Genomic DNA, 22,810 nt, shown 5'->3' with positions numbered 1-22,810 from the left:
AAGCTGAAATTCCAATACTTTGGCCAACTGATGCAAAGAGCCAACTCATTGAAAAAGACCCTGATGATGGGAAAGATCAAAGGCAAAAGGAGAAGAGGACAGCAGAGGATGAGATGGTTAGATAGCATCACTGACTCAGTGGACATGAATTTCAACACACTTGAGATAGTAGAGGACAGAGGAGCCTGGCATGCTGCAGTTTACAGGGTCACAAAGAGTTAGATACAACTTAGCGACTAAATAATAACAAAAGGTTTTAACTCCTTTGGGTGAATGCTTTGGTAAGGAATATGACTGTTGGACTTTATGGTAGGAGTATGCTTATAAAAAAAAACTACCAACTGTCTTCCAAATTGGCTGTACCATTTTTCACTCCTATCAGCAATGAATGAGAGTTCCTGTTACTCCACATCCTTATCAGCATTTTGGTGTGGTCAGCTTTCTGGATTTGGGCCATTGTAATAGATATGTAATGATATCCCTTTTCTGTTTTAATCTGCACTTCCCTGATGATGTATGATACGGACCATCTTTTCGTATACTTACTTGCAATCCTTATATTTTCTTCAGTAAAATATAAATTTTATTTCTTTGTTAAGGTCTTTGGCCCATTTTCAAGCCAAGTTGTTTGTGTTCTTGTTGCTGAATTTTAAAAATTCCTTGTATATTTTGGTTAACAGTCCTTTACCAGAGTATATTTTACAAAGAATTTCTCCCAGCCTGTGCCTTTTCTTTTCATTCTTTTGGCAGTGTCTTTCACGAAGGAGAAAATTTTAATTTTAATGAAGTCCAGCCTATCTTTCTTTCATGGATTGCACCCCTAATGTTGCATCAAAAATATCATCATCAAACCCCAGATCATCTACGTTTTCTCCTATGTTATCTTTTAAGATTTTTCACAGTTTTGCACTTTACATTTAGGTCTGTGATCCACCTTGAATTAATTCTTATGAAGAGAATGAGGTCTGAGTCTAGATTCTTTTGTTTTATGTGGATGTTCGTTTGCTGAAAAGACTATCTTTGCTCAATTGTTTCCCCTTTAGTTCTTTGTCAAAGAGCAGTTTACATATTTAAAGGGTTCTATATTTCCAGCTCTATCTGTGGGGCTTTATTCTGTTCCATTGATCTATTTGTTTGCTTTTTCTTTTACCTTTTGCCAATACCACAACTGACCTGATTATTGTAGCCTTATAGGAATATCTCAAAGTCTGGTAGTGTCAATCCTCCAACTTTGATTTTCTCTTTCAGTATTTTGCATGTTATATTTTAATATACTCCTATCAGACGTGATCACTCAAGTGGACTAAAAAAAATTAGTACTAAATAAACAGAGTATGAATATACAAAAAGTGATCATGTATTAATATTATGTGTAATTATTAATATTATGTGTAAAGGTTAGTCCTAGTGGCAGACAAGAGAATCTACACAAACTAACTGAAGCAGAAAAGAGCAACTAAAACATTAGGTACCTCCTTGATTCTTCAGGAAGACCAGAGAGCCAGGCTTTGCCTATTCTGAAGTGGTCTGGTTCCCATTCAGTTCAGTCGCTCAGTCATGTCTGACTCTTTGCGACCCCATGGACTGCAGCACGCCAAGCCTCCCTGTCCATCACCAACTCCTGGAGTTTACCCAAACTCATGTCTATTGAGTCGGTGATGCCATCCAGCCATCTCATCCTCTGTCATCCCCTTCTCCTACCCTCAATCTTTTGCAGCATCAGGGTCTTTTCAAATGAGTCAGCTCTTTGCATCAGGTGGCCAAAGTATTGGAGTTTCAGCCCAACATCAGTCCTTCCAATGAACACCCAGGACTGATCTTCAGGATGGACTGGTTGGATCTCCTTGCAGTCCAAGGGACTCTCCAGAGTCTTCTCCAACACCACAGTTCAAAAGCATCAATTTTTCAGTGCTCAGCTTTTTTCACAGTCCAACTCTCACATTCATACATGACTACCGGAAAAACCATAGCCTTTGTTGGCAAAACAATGTTTCTGCTTTTTAATATGTTGTCTAGTTTTGTCAAAACTTTCCTTCCAAGGAGTAAGCATCTTTTAATTTCATGGCTGCAGTCACCATCTGCAGTGATTTTGGAGTCCCCAAAAAATAAAGTCAGCCACTGTTTCCACTGTTTCCCCATCTATTTGCCATGAAGTGATGGGACCAGATGCCATGATCTTAGTTTTCTGAATGTTGAGCTTTAAGCCAACTTTTTCATTCTCCTCTTTCACTTTCATCAAGAGACTCCTTTGTTCTTCTTTACTTTCTGCCATAAGGGTGGTGTCATCTGCATCTCTGAGGTTATTGATATGTCTCCGGGCAATCTTGATTCCAGCTTGTGCTTCTTCCAGCCCAGCGTTTCTCATGATGTACTCTGCATATAAGTTAAATAAGCAGGGTGACAATATACAGCCTTGACTACTCCTTTTCCCATTTGGAACCAGTCTGCTGTTCCATGTCCAGTTCTAACTGTTGCTTCCTGACCTGCATACAGGTTTCTCAAGAGGCAGGTCAGGTGGTCTGTTGTTCCCATCTCTTTCAGAATTTTCCACAGTCTATTGTGATCCACACAGTCAAAGGCTTTGGCATAGTCAATAAAGCAGAAATAGATGTTTTTTCTGGAACTCTCTTGCTTTTTTGATGATCCAGTGGATGTTGGCAATTTGATATCTGGTTCTTCTGCCTTTTCTAAAACCAGCTTGAACATCTGGAAGTTCATGTTTCACGTATTGTTGAAGCCTGGCTTGGAGAATTTTGAGCATTACTTTCCTAGAGTGTGACATGAGTGCAGTTGTGCCATAGTTTGAGCATTCTTTGGCATTGCCTTTCTTAGGGACTGGAATGAAAACTGACCTTTTCTGGTCCCATGGCCACTGCTGAGTTTTCCAAATTTGCTGATATGTTGAGTGCAGCACTTTTACAGCATCATCTTTCAGGATTTGAAATAGCTCAACTGGAATTCCATCACCTCCACTAGCTTTGTTCATAGTGATGCTTCCTAAGGCCCACTTGACTTCACATTCCAGGATGTCTGGCTCTAGGTGAGTGATCACACCATCGTGATTGTCTGGGTTTTGAAGATCTTTTTTGTACAGTTCTTCTGCGTATTCTTGCCACCTCTTCTTAATATCTTCTGCTTCTGTTAGGTGCCCATACAACCAGGAAAATTAAGCACATTATGAACAGCCCCAGTTTAAACTTAACAGCCATTACCTCTGCCACTTGCAGTCTGCACCTTGGGCAGTCGGGGGCAGATGTCAGTCAGTGTTTCTGCATGAGACTCAAATCTAGTTGAGAGTCTTCTGGAGAGAAGCTAGTTTGATAAAAGTCTCTGTGTGTGTGTGTGTGTGTGTGTGTGTGTCCTCAGTCGAGCCTGAATCTTTGCGACCCCATGGACTGTGTAGCCCACCAGGCTCCTCTGTTCATGAAGTTTTCCAGTCAAGAACACTGGAGTGGGTTGCCATTTCCTTCTCCAGGGATATTCCCGACCCAGGGATCGAACCTGCATCTCTTACATCTCCTGAATTTGCAGGTGGGTTCTTTACCGCTAGTGCCATCTGGGAAGTCCTATCCCCACACAAAAAGTCACCAGCTCAGACAGTTTCATGTATAAACTCTTCCCAAACTTCACAGAACAAATAAGGTTTCACACATTTTCAGAGAATAAAAAATAGGGAAAGCCACCCAATTTATTTTATGAGACTAGTATAACTTTGATTGGGCTTCCCCGGTGATTCAGACGGTGAAAAAAATCTGCCTGCAATGCAAGATACCTGGGTTCCATCCCTGGGTTGGGAAGATCTCCTGGAGAAGGAAATGGCAACCCACTCCAATATTCTTGCCTGGAGAATTCCATGAAAAGAGGAACCAGGTAGGCCACAGTCCATGGGGTCACAAAGAGTCGGACATGCCTGAGTGACTAACACACACACACACACACACACACACACACACACACACACACACACAACTTTGATATCCAAATAAGGAAGAAAATAAAATCATAAGCCAATTTCTCTTATGAATTAAAAAAATTAAATTAAAAAAATCTAGCCAAATTTGTATTTCCATACAAATTGTGAAATTCTTTGGTCTAGTTCTGTGAAAAATACCGTTGGTAGCTTGATAGGAATTGCATTGAATCTATAGATTGCTTTGGGTAGAATAGCCATTTTGACAATATTGATTCTTCCAATCCATGAACACGGTATGTTTCTCCATCTGTTTGTGTCCTCTTTGATTTCTTTCATCAGTGTTTTATAGTTTTCTATGTATAGGTCTTTTGTTTCTTTAGGTAGATATACTCCTAAGTATTTTATTCTTTTTGTTGCAATGGTGAATGGTATTGTTTCCTTAATTTCTCTTTCTGTTTTTTCATTGTTAGTATATAGGAATGCAAGGGATTTCTGTGTGTTAATTTTATATCCTGCAACTTTACTATATTCATTGATTAGTTCTAGTAATTTTCTCGTAGAGTCTTTAGGGTTTTCTATATAGAGGATCATGTCATCTGCAAACAGTGAGAGTTTCACTTCTTCTTTTCCTATCTGGATTCCTTTTACTTCTTTTTCTGCTCTGATTGCTGTGGCCAAAACTTCCAACACTATGTTGAACAGTAGTGGTGAGAGTGGGCACCCTTGTCTTGTTCCTGATTTCAGGGGAAATGCCTTCAATTTTTCACCATTGAGGGTGATGCTTGCTGTGGGTTTGTCATATATAGCTTTTATTATGTTGAGGTATGTTCCTTCTATTCCTGCTTTTTGGAGAGTTTTAATCATAAATGAGTGTTGAATTTTGTCAAAGGCTTTCTCTGCATCTATTGAGATAATCATATGGTTTTTATCTTTCAATTTGTTAATGTGGTGTATTACATTGATTGATTTGCGGATATTGAAGAATCCTTGCATTCCTGGGATAAAGCCCACTTGATCGTGGTGTATGATTTTTTTAATATGTTGTTGGATTCTGTTTGCTAGAATTTTGTTAAGGATTTTTGCATCTATGTTCATCAGTGATATTGGCCTGTAGTTTTCTTTTTTTGTGGCATCTTTGTCAGGTTTTGGAATTAGGGTGATGGTGGCCTCATAGAATGAGTTTGGAAGTTTACCTTCTTCTGCAATTTTCTGGAAGAGTTTGAGTAAGGTAGGTGTTAGCTCTTCTCTAAATTTTTGGTAGAATTCAGCTGTGAAGCCATCTGGTCCTGGGCTTTTGTTTGCTGGAAGATTTTTGATTACAGTTTCGATTTCCTTGCCTGTGATGGGTCTGTTAAGATCTTCTATTTCTTCCTGGTTCAGTTTTGGAAAGTTATACTTTTCTAAGAATTTGTCCATTTCATCCAAGTTGTCCATTTTATTGGCATAGAGCTGCTGGTAGTAGTCTCTTATGATCCTTTGTATTTCAGTGTTGTCTGTTGTGATCTCTCCATTTTCATTTCTAATTTTGTTAATTTGGTTCTTCTCTCTTTGTTTCTTAATGAGTCTTGCTAATGGTTTGTCAATAAATCACAGCAAGATCCTCTATGACCCACCTCCCAGAATATTGGAAATAAAAGCAAAAATAAACAAATGGGATCTAATGAAACTTAAAAGCTTTTGCACTACAAAAGAAACTATAAGTAAGGTGAAAAGACAGCCGTCAGATTGGGAGAAAATAATAGCAAATGAAGAAACAGACAAAGGATTAATCTCAAAAATATACAAGCAACTCCTGCAGCTCAATTCCAGAAAAATAAATGACCCAATCAAAAAGTGGGCCAAAGAACTAAACAGACATTTCTCCAAAGAAGACATACAGATGGCTAACAAACACATGAAAAGCTGCTCAACATCACTCATTATTAGAGAAATGCAAATCAAAACCACAATGAGGTACCATTACACACCAGTCAGGATGGCTGCTATCCAAAAGTCTACAAGCAATAAATGCTGGAGAGGCTGTGGAGAAAAGGGAACCCTCTTACACTGTTGGTGGGAATGCAAACTAGTACAGCCACTATGGAAAACAGTGTGGAGATTCCTTAAAAAACTGGAAATAGAACTGCCAAATGACCCAGCAATCCCACTTCTGGGCATACACACTGAGGAAACCAGATCTGAAAGAGACACATGCACCCCAATGTTCATCGCAGCACTGTTTATAATAGCCAGGACATGGAAGCAACCTAGATGCCCATCAGCAGATGAATGGATAAGGAAGCTGTGGTACATATACACCATGGAATATTACTCAGCCGTCAAAAGGAATTCATTTGAACCAGTCCTAATGAGATGGATGAAACTGGAGCCCCTTATACAGAGTGAAGTAAGCCAGAAAGATAAAGAACATTACAGCATACTAACACATATATATGGAATTTAGAAAGATGGTAACGATAACCCTATATGCAAAACAGAAAAAGAGACACAGAAATACAGAACAGACTTTTGAACTCTGTGGGAGAAGGTGAGGGTGGGATGTTTCAAAAGAACAGCATGTATACTATCTATGGTGAAACAGATCACCAGCCCAGGTGGGATGCATGAGACAAGTGCTCGGGCCTGGTACACTGGGAAGACCCAGAGGAATCGGGTGGAGAGGGAGGTGGGAGGGGGGATCGGGATGGGGAATAAGTGTAAATCTATGGCTGATTCATATCAATGTATGACAAAACCCACTGAAATGTTGTGAAGTAATTAGCCTCCAACTAATAAAAAAATTAAAAAAAAAAAGAAAAAAAAAATAAAATAGATAATGAACAAGGAAAAAAAAAAATCTAGCCAAATTTAATACTATTTTAAGAAAAAACAAATGGAAAACCAAAAACATTTATCATGACCAAGTAGGACCTTTGGGGGAACACCGGGCTGAGAGATGTAGTCTAGTGTATAATTAAGACAGCAGGTACTACAGCCAGTCTATCTGCAACTTCCAAGATGTGTGACCTTGGAGAATTTGCCTAACTCCTCTGTACCTTGGTTTTCTCACCTGCAAAATGAATGTAATAATATTTTCTACCTCATAGGATTTTTATGCAGATTAAATGAATGAAACAAGTCAAGAACTTAGAAAAGAGCCTCAATTATTTGTCATTATGTCATCAAATGCAGTGCAAATATAGACACAAATAAAAAAAGATGAGACAAGACCAACATTAGCAGCAGGTGCTGGCCAGGGATGACAATGAACCAGAAAGCTCTCCTCGATGCTTAGATATCAACCCAGAACAAAAGAGGCCATTTTGGGATGAGTAGGACTCAGAATTAACCGTGATTCGAACATAACATGACAAATTACTGAACTGGACTGAATTTTCCTATATGGGAGCAATCAAGTTTTTACACTAGGCAGAATAGAGGCTGAGTCAGTACTCAAATTGACTTATAGAAAAGTTACATTTGAGTCAAAGCTATGAACAATGCCAGCCGCATAATTTGCAAGGCCCAATGCAAAATAAAAATGCAAGACCCCTTGTTCAAAAAGCAGGAATAATATGCTGTTAAAAGTCCTAAAAATGTAATGTTTTTTTCCTTTTTTCCAAGGTCTCTCTCTCTCTCAACTTACCATAGTACTTTTAATTTGCTATTTCGTGTTGTTCAAAGTAAAGAAAAATTTAAAATTCAAATTATTAGCATGAATGCTACCATTCATCTTTATATTGCGCAATGGCAGTTTTAAATGCAAATTTAAGAGCATTAGACTCATATGTGAAATCACTCAAATCACCCCATTCATGTTTCATAGCTCATACAGGAATGTGTATTTTGTTGTTACCAGAACAGTGGAAACACTGCAGAAAACTAACTTAACTGACTTTAGTTCACTTCATTGTACCCACATATTCTAACAACACTCTTCACCTTGAATATTTATTTTATACATATATATATATATATATGTATATATATATATTAATTTGTACCTCCTAATCTCCTACCCCCATCTTGCTCCTGTCCCATTCCCTCTTTCAACTGGTAAGCACTACTTTGTTCTCTGCATCTGTGAGTCCGTTTCTGTTTTGTTGTATTCATTTGTTTCATTTTTTAGAGTCCATACATAAGTGATCACATACAGCATTTGTTTTCTCTGTCTGACTTATTTCATCAAGCATAATGCCCTTCATGTCCATACACGTTATCACAAATGGCAAAATTTAATTCTTCTCTGTGGCTAAATAGTATTTCACTTTCTTAAAAATTGAAGTTTAGTTATAGTGTTGTCTTAGTTTCAAGCACACAGTAAAGTGATTCAGGTATATACATATATATAAAACTGAATATATATTTTCTCATATTCTTTTCCATTTAGATTATTACAAGATATAGAATATAGTTCCCTGTGCTATACAGTAGGTCCTTGATGTTTATCTATTTTATATATAGTAGTGTGTATATGTTAATCCCAAATTCTTAATTTATCTCTTTCTGCCTTTCACCTTTCAGTTCAGTTCAGTTCAGTCGCTCAGTCATGTCCGACTCTTTGCGACTCCATGGATTGCAGCACACCAGGCCTCCCTGTCCATCGCCAGCTCCCAGAGTTTACTCAAACTTATGTCCATTGAGTCGGTGATGCCATCCAACCATCTCATCCTCTGTTGTCCCCTTCTCCTCCTGCCTTCAATCTTCACAGCATCAGGGTCTTTTCAAATGAGTCAGTTTTTCGCATCAAGTCCCCATAAATTTGTTTTCTATGTCTGTGAGTCTATTTCTGTTTTGTAATTAAGTTCATTTGTATCTTTTTTTAGATTTCACATATCAGTTCAGTTCAGTTTAGTGCCTCAGTCGTGTCCGACTCTTTGCAACCCCAAGAATCGCAGCACGCCAGGCTTCCCTGTCCATCACCAACTCCCGGAGTTTACTCAAACCCATGTCCATCGAGTCGGTGATGCCATCCAGCCATCTCATCTTCTGTCATCCCCTTCTCCTCCTGCCCACAATCCCTCCCAGCATCAGGGTCTTTTCTAATGAGTCAACTCTTCACATGAGGTGGCCAAAGTATTGGGAGTTTCAGCTTCAACATCAGTCCTTCCAATGAACACCCAGGACTGATCTCCTTCAGGATGGACTGGTTGGATCTTCCTTACAGTCCAAGGGACTCTCAAGAGTCTTCTCCAACACCATAGCTCAAAAGCATCTATTTTTCGGCTCTCAGCTTTCTTTACAGTCCAACTCTCACATCCATAAATGACCACTGGAAAAACCATAGCCTTGACCAGACAGACCTTTGTTGGCAAAGTAATGTCTCTGCTTTTTAATATGCTTTCTAGGTTGGTCATAACTTTCCTTCCAAGGAGTAAGCATCTTTTAATTTCATGGCTGCAGTCACCATCTGCAGTGATTTTGGAGCCCAAAAAAATAAAGTCTGACACTGTTTCCACTGTTTCCCCATCTATTTTCCATGAAGTGATGGGACCAGATGCCATGATCTTAGTTGTCTGCATGTTGAGCTTTAAGCCAACTTTTCCACTCTCCTCTTTTACATATAAGTGATATCAAATGATATTTGTCTTTGTCTTTACTTCACTATGATAATCCATAGGTCCACCCGTGTTGTTGCAAATGGCAATATTTCATTCTTTTTAAGCCTGAGTAAAATTTCATTTTATATATATATATATATATATATATATATATGTACACACCATATATATATATATCATATTCTATCTTTTTATAGCTAAGTAATTTTCATGTCTATCCATATTCTGTCTATCCATCTGTCAATGGACATTAAGTTTGCGTCCGTGTCTAAGCTATTATAAATAGTGCTGTTATGAACATTGGGGTGCATGTATCTCTTCAAATTAGGGTTTTCATCTTTTCCAAATATAATCTCAGGAGTGAGATTGCTGGATCATATGGTAATCCTATTTTTAGTTTTTTAAAGAAACTAAAATACTCTATTCCATAGTGGCTGCAGCAATTTACCTTTCCACCAACAGAGTAGAAGGGCTCTCTTCTCTCCATACCCTCTCCAGCATTTATTGTTTGTAGACTTTTTGATGATGGCCATTCTGATCAGTGTGAGGTGATACCTCACTGTAGTTTTGATTTGCATTTCTCTAATAATTAGAGATGTTGAGCACTTTTTCATGTGCCTGTGGGCCACCTCTATGTCTTTTGTGTGTGTCTGTGTGTGTGTGTGTGTGGGTGGGTGTCTGTCACTTAGTCATGTCTGACTCTTGCAGTCTTATGGACTATAGCCTGCCAGACTCCTCTGTCCAGGGAGTTTTCCAGGCAAGCATACTGGAATGGGTTGCCATTTCCTCCTCCAGAGGATCTTCCCAACCCAGGGACCGAACCTGCATCTCCTGCATTGGCAGGTGGATCCTTTACCACAAGCAACACCTGGGAAGCCCATGTCTTCTTTTAAAAAAAAAGTCTATTAAGCTTTCTGCCCATTTTTTGATTGAGTTGTTTGTTTTCTGATACTGAGCTATATGAGCTGTGGTATATTTTGGAAACTAAGCCCTGTCAGTCACATTGTTTGCAAATATTTTCTCCCTTCAGTGAAAGTGAAAGTTGCTCAGTCATGTCTGACTCTTTGCAACCCCATGGACTATAGCCTGCCAGGCTCCTCTGTCCCTGGAATTCTCCAGGCCAGAATACTGGAGTGGGTAACCATTCCTTTCTCCAGGGGATCTTCCCAACCCAGGGATCGAACCCAGGTCTCCCACATTGCAGGTTTTCTTTACCAGCTGAGCTACCAGGGAAGCCCCCATTCAGTAGGCAGTCTTTTCATTTTGCACTGGGCTGTGTCCCTAGGGTGACTCCAGTTGTCTCCAGCCTCTCTGGGAAACTCTTTAAGATCATCAGGTAGGTCTGACCCAGGCTTCTTTCCCTAAAGAATTACTACTGTCTTGAGCCCCAGAAGTGTGAGAGATTTTGTGTGCTCTTTAGGAGTATAGTCTCTATCTCCCCTAGTCCTCTAAGTCTTCTAAAAGTAAGCCCTGCTGGCCTTCAAAGCCAAACATTCTGGGGACTCATCTTCCTGGTGCAGGACCCCAGGCTGGGGAGCCTGACGTGATACTCAGACCCCTCACTTCTTGGGGAGAATTTCTGTAGTTGTAACTGTTCTCCCATTTGTGAGTTGCCCACCTGGGGGTATGGGTCTTAACTGTACTGCAACTCTGCCCCACCCCCATCCATCTTGTTCCAGTTCCTTCTTCATATTTTTACTAGTAGATCTTTTCTATGGATTCTGGTCTTTCTGATCAGTAGCTGCTCTGGTGTGCCTGTGAGAAGAGGGGAACTCAGGATCTACCTACTCCACTGTCTTGGACCAGAGTTAGGAAGAATTAGTTTTTAAACTGGCAAAGCCCCTACCTCACAGGATTGTTGTGATGATTAAATTACATAATTCATACAAAGAGTGAAGCCTAGTACCTGGTACATAGTACACACTCAACAAACATTATCTTTAAAAATAGCGTGAAGTAGTATTAATACCCCTATTGTATATAACGGTTCCGTTCAGTTCAGTGGCTCAGTCGTGTCCGACTCTTTGCGACCCCATGAACCGCAGCACACTAGGCCTCTCTGTCCATCACCAACTCCCGGAGTTTACTCAAACCCATGTCCATCGAGTCGGTGATGCCATCCAGCCATCTCATCTTCTGTCGTCCCCTTCTCCTCCTGCCCACAATCCCTCCCAGCATCAGGGTCTTTTCCAATGAGTCAACTCTTCACATGAGGTGGCCAAAGTATTGGGAGTTTCAGCTTCAACATCAGTCCTTCCAATGAACACCCAGGATTGATCTCCTTTTAGGATGGACTGGTTGTGGTCCATGTGATCAGATTGGCTAGTTTTGTATATAACTGTAGATCTGCCTAATTCCAAACTTTCACTCATTAAATAACTTCACATCATGCTCAGCTGCCACTTTTAATGCCTTTGTCTCTTCTAAGCAGATTTTGTTGTTGTTGTTAAACCACTCGGGCAAAGAAACTTCCTGGAGTGTCTAGAGGACCAACCAACAGAAGCTGGGCAAAATATTAATAATACTTATTTTTAACACAATGTTTATTTTTTATCTTTATAACAATTATATACTGGGCCCTCAGTTTACATAATGAATGCAAGGAACTACTTTTTCGTCGTCAGTATTTTGGGAAACCAGCAGGTTAAAGACCATTCAACTCTGTGATGTGAGCGCCACCTACTGCTGAGAAACTTAAAGGCACGCTCGGGTAGCCTTAATGTCTCTATTCAGTTCATGACATGGCTTGTTCCTTCAGATGGATGAAACTTCAGTTAGTTAAAAAGTTCAAATGTTAAAAGTTCTTTTTAACTTTTAGTTAGTTAACTAGTTAGCCGGCCAACTATTCGTGCACAGGACCCCTTTTAACTGGAAGACTCTGTTTTTTAACTACTTAAGTTTTAAATTTTAAGTTATTTTAACTCTGAGTGATTTAAGTAATTATTTCTAAGACTAGCTCAACAGGCCTGTCTTTATGATCTATAGCATAAAACTTCAATTCCACTTTCATTGAACACTTTAAGGAAGGCACTAGACATGGAGAGAATGAGTTTTTAAAAATTGTCTCAATAGAGAGTAATATAAAAATTTGTTGTTGTTGTTGTTGTTTAGTCACTATATCATGTCCAACCCTTTTGTGACCCCATGGACCTTAGCCTTCCAGTCTCCTCTGTCCATGGGATATTCCAGGCAAGAATACTGGAGTGGGTTGCCATTTCCTTCTACAGGGGAACTTCCCAACCCGGGAAACCTGTGTCTCCTGAATAGGCAGGCAGATTCTTTACTGCTGAACTACCAGGGAAACCCCGATATAAAAATACATATGATCAAATGTTAAGTGCTAAAAGGCAAGGATGAAGGAAAATCAGAAAAAAAGATGAGAAAGCTGTTAGTTCTGAGTGAGAGTCTACAGACATAACCTTTGAACTACAGAATGTCAGAACAGGTATGTATTCATTTGTCCATTCACTTATTAAGTGCCTACTGTTTCACACAGACAAATCATATAGGATTCATTTTCTAAAAGAGCCCATAGACTAGTAGATGAGACAGATTTTTTTTTCATTTATTTTTATTAGTTGGAGGCTAATTACTTTACAATATCATAGTGGGTTTTGTCATACATTGACATGAATCAGCCATGGATTTACATGTATTCCCCATCCCGATCCCCCCCTCCCACCTCCCTCTCTACCCGATCCCTCTGGGTCTTCCCAGTGCACCAGGCCCGAGCACTTGGATGAGACAGATTTGTAAGCATTTCTTTCCCCCCTTTTATATAAAACCAGAATAAAATTTGATAATTTGGAATGGAAATAAAAACATCAGATACCCATGTATACAAAGAAATCCACATCCGGTATAAAGCACTATAATAGTATTAAGTACAATATGCAAGGGCATGATTAATCACATTCTTCAGTGAGTCCCTGAACTGGAATATGAGTTCTTTGAGGGTGAGATGTGATTATTTGCTTTGTAACCCCTGGGCCAGCACACGACCTGGAACATAGCCAGCAATTGAGGCTGGATGAATTGTGCTCAGGAGAGGGAAAAAACCAAGAAGGGTTTATCAAGAAGATTGACCTGGGTGTTAAAGTTAAGAAGGAGTTTTCAAGGTTTACAGGGGGAGAGGGGGTTGTGGGGGTCGGGGGAAGAAGCCAAAGAAGAGTATCAGAACAAAGGAATTGACATGGAAAAAAGATTGTAAGAGGTTTCCCTGTTGTTGTTGTTCAGTTGCCCAGTCATGTCCGACTCTTTGCAACCCCATGGACTGCAGCATGTCAGGCCTCCCTGTCCCTTACCACCTCCCAGAGTTTGCCCAAGTTCATGTTCATTGCATCAGTGATGCTGTCCAGCCATCTCATCCTCTGACACCCTCTCCTCCTTCTGCCCTCAATCTTTCCCAGCATCAGGGACTTTTCCAATGAGTCATCTGTTCACATCAGATGACCAGTTACTAGATCTTCAGCTTCAGCATCAGTCCTTCCAGTGAATATTCAAGGTTGATCTCTCTTAAGATTGACTGGTTTGATCTCCTTGCTCTCCAAGGGACTTTCAGGATCTTCTCCAGCACCACAGTTTGAAGGCATCAGTTCTTGGCGTTCTGCCTTCTTTACAGCCCAGCTCTCACAACCTTACGTGACCACGGGGAAGACCATACCCTTGACTATATGGACCTTTGTTGGCAGAGTAAGGCCTCTGCTTTTCAACCTGGTGACTCATTGGTAAAGAATCCACCTGCCAGTGCTGGAGACACAGGTTCGATCTCTGATCCTTGAAGAGCCCACATGCCTCGGAGCAACTAAGCCGGTGAGCCATAACTATTGAGCCCCTGCTCTAGAGCCTGGGAATCACGATTATTGAAGTCTTCATGCCCTAGAGCCTGAGCTCCAAAACAAGAGAAGCCACTGACATGAGAAGCCCGTACACTGCAACTATAGAGTAGCCCATGCTCACTGCAACTACAGAAAGCCCATTTGCAGCAACAAGGACGCAGCACAGCCAAAAATAAATAAATCAGATAGACTTGTGAAAAAGCATAGCCCATTGGGAAACTGCAAATTGCTTGCTATTTTCGGAGTATATGGTGAAAACTGGTAATCGATGGGATATTTGACTGGAGAAATAGGAAAAAACCCACATAATGGGGGACCTTGCATGCCATACACAGGAGTGATGACATTACTGTGCACAGATATGGGTGTTAGAAAGGCAACTGGATGGCAACGAAGAAGCTGGATCAGAGTGGGAAGGAGACTGAATAAGAGAAACTTAGCAGAAAGGTGGGCAGGTAGATAGCACAGACTGAACTAAAGTCATGGAGACAGAGAGAAAGGGACAGATTCCAGAGATATTTGTGACTGTTTTGACAATATGGAAGACTAGAGATCCTGAAATTCTTCTGCTGGATATCCCCCCAAAATTCTCAACATACTAGTACACACTCTCGCTCACTCTTTTACATGGTAAGATTCAGTATAGGAAGAAAAGGGAAATCTGATGAAAGCAGGGGTGAAATGGTGGTGGTGGGGGGGGTGTTTGGTGTTTTTTTTTGTTTTGCTTTGGCTGTGCTGAGTCTTCCTTGCAGCATGTGGGCTCTTTGTTGCTGCATACAGGCTTTCTTTAGTTGGGGCGAGTGGGGGCTACTCCTCACTGCAGTGTGCAGGCTTTGTGGTGGCTTCTCTAATTGCTGAGCATCGGCTCTAGGCGTGTTGGCTTCAGTAGCTGCAACGTGTGGGTTTAGTAGTTGCAACTCACTAGCTCTAGAGCCCAGAGTCAGTAGTCGTGGCTCATAGGGGCTTGGTTGCCCAGCTGCATGTGGGATCTTTGTTCTCAGACCAGGCATCAAACCCATATTCCCTGCATTGCAAGGCAGATTCTTAACCACTGGGCCACTAGGAAAATCCCAAAATGGGAGTTCAAGGCTAGGGAGAAGAGCATGGGGTTAGGAAAGGTGATGAAATAAGTGGCGAGTGTGAATGATGATGGCTTCAGTTATCCTATAGCCATACTGCACAAGAACCAAGGACAGGAGGACCACTGTATGGAGGGAGCTGAGAATAAAGCCTTGGGCCTACCCAGGGCAGGGCTGTAGCAGAAAGACCATGCTAGGTAAAGCTAGGACACAGGAAAGTCTAGTCTGAGGAAGCTAGGGCTTCACTGGTGGCTCAGACGATAAAGAACCTGCCTGCAATGTAGGATACCCAGGTTCAATCCCTAGGTCTGCAAGATCCCCTGGAGAAGGGAATGGTTACCCACTCCAGTATTCTTGCCTGGAGAATTCCATGGACAGAGGAGCCTGGCGGGCTACAGTCCAGGGGGTGGCAAAGAGTCAGATACAACTGAGTGACTAAACCTTTCACACTTTCCAGAGGAAGAAATTGTTCTCACAAAGGTAGGGAACAAAGAAAACAGGTTTTGGCCTCGGCTTGCAGAGAAGTTTAAAAAAAGAAAATCTCCCCTGAGAATTTTAGTGATTGACCAGCTCTCACATCATTATGGCCAGAATCTTCATTTCTGTGCAAATCCCTCCTCCTCTCAAAAATCATTAGACAGAATGGACTAATTCTTGCCTGGAAAACCCCATGGACATCATAATAAGTCTAGTGAATATCATAATCTCATATAGATACAAAATTTAAAAATAGAAAAAATTTTCCTTGTGATAACTCCTTGGATTTATTCTCTTAACAACTTTCATATATAACATTATTGTTGTTGTTTAGTTGCTAAGTCATGAAGGACTCTTGCAGCCCCATGGACTGTAGCCCACCAGGTTCTTCTGTCCATAGGATTTCCCAGGCAAGAATACTGGAGTGAGTAACCATTCTTTTCTCCAGGGAATCTTCCCAACCCAGGGATCGAAGCCAGGTCACCTGCACTGTGGGCAGATTCTTTACCATCTGAGCCACAAAGGAAGTTCTTATGTAACATAGAGTGGGGTTAATTATATTTATCAATGTTGTACATTACATTCGTAGAACTTATTTATAACTGGAAGTTTGTGCCTCCTGATCACTTTTATCCAACTCCTCCTCTCCCTACCCTCTGCCTCTGGTAACCACAGATCTGATTTTTTTTCCTATGCATTTGTTTGTTTGCTTGTTTTTGAAGTATAATTGACCTACAACACTATGTTAGTTTCTGTTACACAAATAGTGGTTCGATATTTCTATGCACTTCAAAATGTCACCATAAATCTAGTTACCATACAAAGATATTACACAGTTATTGATGATGTTCCCCACTCTATACATTGCATATCCATGACTCATTTATTTTGCAGCTGGAGGTTTGTACCTGTTAATCCTCTTCACTTATTTCTTTCCTTCTCCCACTTACCTCCCTTCTGGCAGCCACCTATTTGTCCTCTGTACCTATAACTCTGTTTCTGTTTTGCTATGTTTGTTCATTTGTTTTGTTTCTTAAGTCCACATACAAGTAAAACCATACTGTATTTGTCTTTATCTGACTTAGCATGGTACCCTCTAGGTCCACCCTTAAGGACTTAGACCTGTTTTATTAAAAAAATAAAAATAAAGAGAGTGAAAGGGTAAGTCTTATAGATATTTACATAATATTTACATTGTACTAGGTATATATAAGTAATCTAGAGATAAAAAAGTATATAGATTTATTTATACTAGATTTAAAGTGTATGGAAGGATGTGTGTTAGATTATATGAAATACTACATGATTTTATATAAGGGACTTGAGCATCTGAGGATTTAGATATCCACTGGGGTCCTGGAACAAACTCCCTGTAGATACCAAGGGATGATTCTATATGAGTAATTGATTTTTAATCAAGATACCAAGGTAATTCAAAAGAGAAAAGTTGGCCTTTTGAAAACATGGTGCTAGACTATCTATACATGCAAAATTGGAAAACCTTGAACCCTTATCTTATACTACATACAGAAATTAACTTAAAACAGAAGAGAACTAAATATAAGAGCTAAAATTATAAAATTTCTAGAAGAAAATATAGGGCAAAAATAATTTTGACCTTAGGTTAAACAAAGATGTTTCAGATACAACACTGAAAGTATAACCCATACAGGAAAAAAAAAATGATAAATTGGAATTCATCAGTATTAAAAATTTTTGTTTTTCAAAAAACATTGTTAAGGAAATAAAAAAGGAAGCCACAGGATAGAGCAAATATTTGCAAAACATATCTAATGAAGAATTGTATCCAAAATACAAAAAGCAGTCAAAATACAACAGGAGGAAGAAAAACAGCCCAGTTTAAAAAAAATAGGTACAAGGCTTGAACAGAAATGTCAATAAAGAAAATATACAGTAGCACATGAAAAGATGCTCAGAATTATTAGTCATTCGGAAAATACAAATTAAAACCACAGCAAGTTGTTGTTTTATATTTCTAGTTTGGGAAAAATTAAATAAAGAAATTTGACAATATCAAGTGTTGGTGAGGATGAAAAGAACCAGGAATTCTTATATATTGTGTTAGTGTAAACTGGTATAAACACTTTGGAAAAGGGAAATCCTTGGTCATCTAATGGTTAGGACTCCATGCTCTCACTGCCCAGGGCCTGGGTTCAATTCCTGATCTGGGACCTAAGATTCCAGGAGCCACACAGTACAGCCTTAAAAACAGACAAACAGAGACAAAGTACACAAAACAAAAACAATTTGCCATAACCTGGTAAAGTCTACATGCACCACAAAGAAATGCACAGGTCTATCAGAGATTGTATATGGCTAAGTGTGATAATAAGGGAAAAAACATGGAAATAATTCAAATGTTCATTGACAGGAAAATGGATAAATAAAACACGGCATGGTCACATAATAAAATACTGCACAACAGTGAAAAACAAATCCATTGCAGCTATATGCAATAGCATAGTTGAACTCCTCAAAAGTAAGTCTACAAAGAGTATAAAAACCAACTCAGAAAATGTACATAAACTTTAAAATCGAACATAATGAAGTAGTTTATCCCAACACACACACACACACATACATATTTGACAGCATTATAAAGATAAGAGAAGAATGAAAAAAAAAAAACAACCGCCTGAAATAGTAATTACCTAGAGCGGGGAGGCAGAAGCATGACAGACGAAAGGGGCCCAATGGGAGATCTCAGCGATGCTCACTTTTTAGGTTGGTTGGTGGTTCCACGGGCACTCGTTTTATTATTGTGCTTCACAACTTACATATATGCCTTGTATATTCTTCCAAAAAGGGGCCCAATGGGAGATCTCAGCGATGCTCACTTTTTAGGTTGGTTGGTGGTTCCACGGGCACTCGTTTTATTATTGTGCTTCACAACTTACATATATGCCTTGTATATTCTTCCAAAAAGGGGCCCAATGGGAGATCTCAGCGATGCTCACTTTTTAGGTTGGTTGGTGGTTCCACGGGCACTCGTTTTATTATTGTGCTTCACAACTTACATATATGCCTTGTATATTCTTCCAAAAAGGGGTCCAATGGGAGATCTCAGTGATGCTCTCACTTTTTAGGTTGGTTGGTGGTTCCATGGGCACTCGTTTTATTATTGTGCTTCACAACTTACATATATGCCTTGTATATTCTTCCAAAAAGGGGTCCAATGGGAGATCTCAGTGATGCTCACTTTTTAGGTTGGTTGGTGGTTCCTTGGGCACTCGTTTTATTATTGTGCTTCACAACTTACATATATGCCTTGTATATTCTTCCAAAAAGGGGTCCAATGGGAGATCTCAGTGATGCTCACTTTTTAGGTTGGTTGGTGGTTCCATGGGCACTCGTTTTATTATTGTGCTTCACAACTTACATATATGCCTTGTATATTCTTCCAATCTCTCAAATAGTACGTAGTGAATAAAAGATATTTAGAAAGTTGGCTCAATGTGTAAGAAAGAAATCTAAGACAGTAACAGAATTTACTATAGCAGGTATAAGTCTATTATGGGGAGTTTTTTTTTAAAAAAAAAGACTCCCCAAAACTTTTCTTGCTCTACCACATATATTTTTTATTTGTGTGGAATCTTTCTCTTCCAAACAAACTGTAGCTAAATTTGTGTAAGCTGAACTTATGCTAGGTCTACTTTAGGTCTTTTAAAGACTTGTGCAAGGAACATGAGGGATTTCTAACAGATGTAGCTGCTTAATGACAATGCTTGTGATTCTTGTAAGCTTCAGATTATTTCATGCTTACTTAAAAGATTGAAGTGGGAGAATGTCATAACTATTCCTTTTATGTGACTTTTTCACTGTACAAACATGACTGTCTTGCCTCTAGGAGTAAGAGACAATCTTGCTTACACAGATTTCTCAATTCTAATCTTTTCCATTCCCTCCCCAGCAATTGTTGAAGTGTTGGCCAAATTAAATTACTACCCAGCAACAGATCTTAACAAATGTGGGAAGTCTGGTACAGTTCAATAATTTATGGTCCCCTGATTGGAGTTACTTTGCTTAATAGATGGATAGTTGGATGCATAACCCATGTTGGCATCAAAAGCCTCTGAAATCATTCTTGGGATCCCTCCCTGGAGAGCAGCCTGAGAACCAACTCTGGTCTGGGATCATGCCTTTTTACCAACAGATCACAGACTCACTTTTAGTGTTCTGCTCCTCTGTGTGAATCAAGGAAATACCCTGGGTAAACCAAGGCTGAATAGTCCAGGGGTATGTTTTTTTCTTATGAGAACTGAGACAAAGGGCAGTTCCAAGGACATGCTCATTAAAATATTAAATGTATACATAAATGTATACATAAATGTTCTTGATTCGTGCATTTGGAAATTGGTATACTGTAGGTAATTTGTGACAAGATGTTGCTATCTTTGGGATGTACTTGAAACTTAGGGGAGCTGGACACTCCCCTAAAGCCCATTCAGCGGGACTTTTTAATGTATGGGAAAACAGTGAAGTACTCATCGAATTCTCAGCTGGGGAGACTTCAAGACTAAAATGGCCAGGTCAAAGTTCTTCAGCAAAACTGGGTAAGTCAGCCCAACCTGCTTCTTATACCCCACTGACAAAAAGACAAGAGAGTGACAAAGAGATAGAAATTATTACAGATTTTATCATTCAAAATAAGGAGAGATTCTTTAAAAATTTTATTTATGGGGAACTTTTAATATAGGTTAATAAGTTGTTTGCTTTTAAAGACAAGGAATTGAAAGAGCATGACCTAAAGCCATGTTATTCATGCAAATTTTCTGCAAGCTAATTGAGTATTTAAGAGGTTTTTAAGAGTTGCAAGATCTCAAAAATGATTGTTTAGAAAAGGTTTCTCACAAGCAGCCAAATAAAAACCCTTAATTGAAAACTTAAATCTTCTTTGGTTAAAAGGTGTAAAAACAAATTATTTTAAAATGTCTGTTTGCAAGAATGAATATGCATAAGCATATTTTGTGTTTTGTGCACAAATCTAAAGATGTAACTTTTATTGGTATTGTGATTAAATTGTAAAAAATCAATAATCCTAAAGTGGTATGAATTAAGTTGTTTTAACTACTAATTTTGTATTTCAGCATAACCCCACAGGAGCAAAAGAGTGAACTTTTAAGTTCCAAAACAATGGCAGCAACCAGACATAAATTGTTGTAATGAAATAATTATAAAATGCTTGTCAGGGCAGCAAAGGAGACTCAGACGTAAAGAACAGACTTTCGGACCCAGTGGAAGAAGGCGAGGGTGGGATGATTTGAGAGAATAGCATCAAAAAATATACGTTACCTTATGTAAAATAGATGACCAGTGGGAGTTAGATGCATGAAGCAGGGCACCCAAAGCCAAAGTTCTGGGACAACTTAAAGAGATTGGGTGGGGAGGGAGTGGGAGGCATCAGGATGGGGGTGGGAGGACACATGTATACCTAAGGCAATTCATGTTGATGTATGGCAAAAATCATCACAATGTTGTAAAGTAAATATACTCTAATTAAAATAAATAAATTAACTTTTAAAAAAAATGCTTGTGTATCCACAGGTGCACACACATAGCTACACATCTGGTAACAAACACACAGTTCCTCCATACCACACTCTTTTTTTTTTTTTAATTATTATATTTTATTTATTTATTTTTTTATTATTATTATTTTTTTCCAGTGGGTTTTGTCATACATTAATATGAATCAGCCATGGATTTACATGTATTCCCAATCCCGATCCCCCCTCCCACCTCCCTCTCCACCCGATTCCTCTGGGTCTTCCCAGTGCACCACACTCTTAAGTGAGGAAAAAAAAGTGTCACTTTGCATCTTTATGGGCCTGGTGGCTCAGATGGTAAAGAATCTGCCCTCAATGCAGGAAACCAGGGTTCAATCCCTGGACTGGAAAGATCCCCTGGAGAAGAAAATGGCAACCCGATCTAGTATTCTTGCCTGGGAAATCCCATGGACGGAGGAGTCTGGCAGGCTAAAGTCCATGGGGTCACAAAGAGTCGGACATGACTGAGTGACTAACACTTTCACTTTTTTGTATCTTTATTCCAAAGACCTTGGTTTCTGGGCTGATAAGGAGTAAAGCTACTCTTTTATCTTTTTTGGTAGAGAGGCAAACTCAGAGTTTTGGGGATTTTGTTTTGATATAAATTTTAATTTCAAGTTTTAGAGCTTTCATATTAAATGTTTAAGTTCAAAAGTAATGAAATATATGACATAATGAATCTAGGAGCACTAATATTTCTTACTGTGGAAATTTTCTTACTTAATAAGTGAAATAGTAAAGAAAATCTATTGGTAAAATTTTTAATGAACTTCTTTTTTTTTTTTTTAAGTGACTTTATGGTTCACATCTGAAGGGAAACCATAGAACTACAAAATAAAAATTGGGAATACCTGGATAACCATGAAGGTATGGTCACTTACATAGAACATGACATCCTGGAGTGGAAAGTCAAGTGGGCCCTAGGAAGCATTACTGTGAACAAAGCTAGTGAAGGTGATGGAATTCCTGCTGAGCTATTTAAAATCCTAAAAGATGATGTTGTTAAAGTGCTGCACTCATATGTCACAAATTTGGAAAACTCAGCAGTGGCCACAGGACGGGAAAAGGTCAGTTTTCATTCCAATCCCAAAGAAGGGCAATGCCAAAACATGTTCAAACTACCATACCGTTGTGCTCATTTCTTATGGTAGTATGGTAATGCTCAAAATCCCCCAAGCTAGGCTTCAATAGTACATGAACCCAGAACTTCCAGTTGTATAAGCTGGATTTAGAAAAGACAGAGAAATCAGAGATCAAATTATCAACTTTTGTTGGATCATAGGGAAAGCAAGGGAATTCCAGAAAAACATCTATTTCTGCTTCATTGACTATGCTAGAGCCTTTGTGTGGATCACAACAACCATGTGGAAAACTCTTAAAGAGATGGGAATACCAG

General features: G+C 39.3%; 1 long non-coding RNA gene across 1 annotated transcript; it reads right to left on the bottom strand.

Moving 5' to 3' along the window:
• Nucleotides 1-248: 248 nt before the first annotated feature.
• On the bottom strand, nucleotides 249-22,406 carry LOC122676391. The gene is made up of 3 exons (XR_006335577.1): nucleotides 22,266-22,406; nucleotides 2,849-2,852; nucleotides 249-260 (listed from the first exon to the last, which is right to left on the bottom strand). It is a non-coding gene; the product is annotated as an uncharacterized LOC122676391 (long non-coding RNA).
• Nucleotides 22,407-22,810: the final 404 nt, after the last annotated feature.

This window comes from Cervus elaphus, chromosome 20 (assembly GCF_910594005.1).
Source record: "Cervus elaphus chromosome 20, mCerEla1.1, whole genome shotgun sequence".
Taxonomy (NCBI): domain Eukaryota; kingdom Metazoa; phylum Chordata; class Mammalia; order Artiodactyla; family Cervidae; genus Cervus; species Cervus elaphus.
Note: the sequence above shows the minus strand (reverse complement) of the source record. Positions and strands in the feature narration are given on the sequence as shown.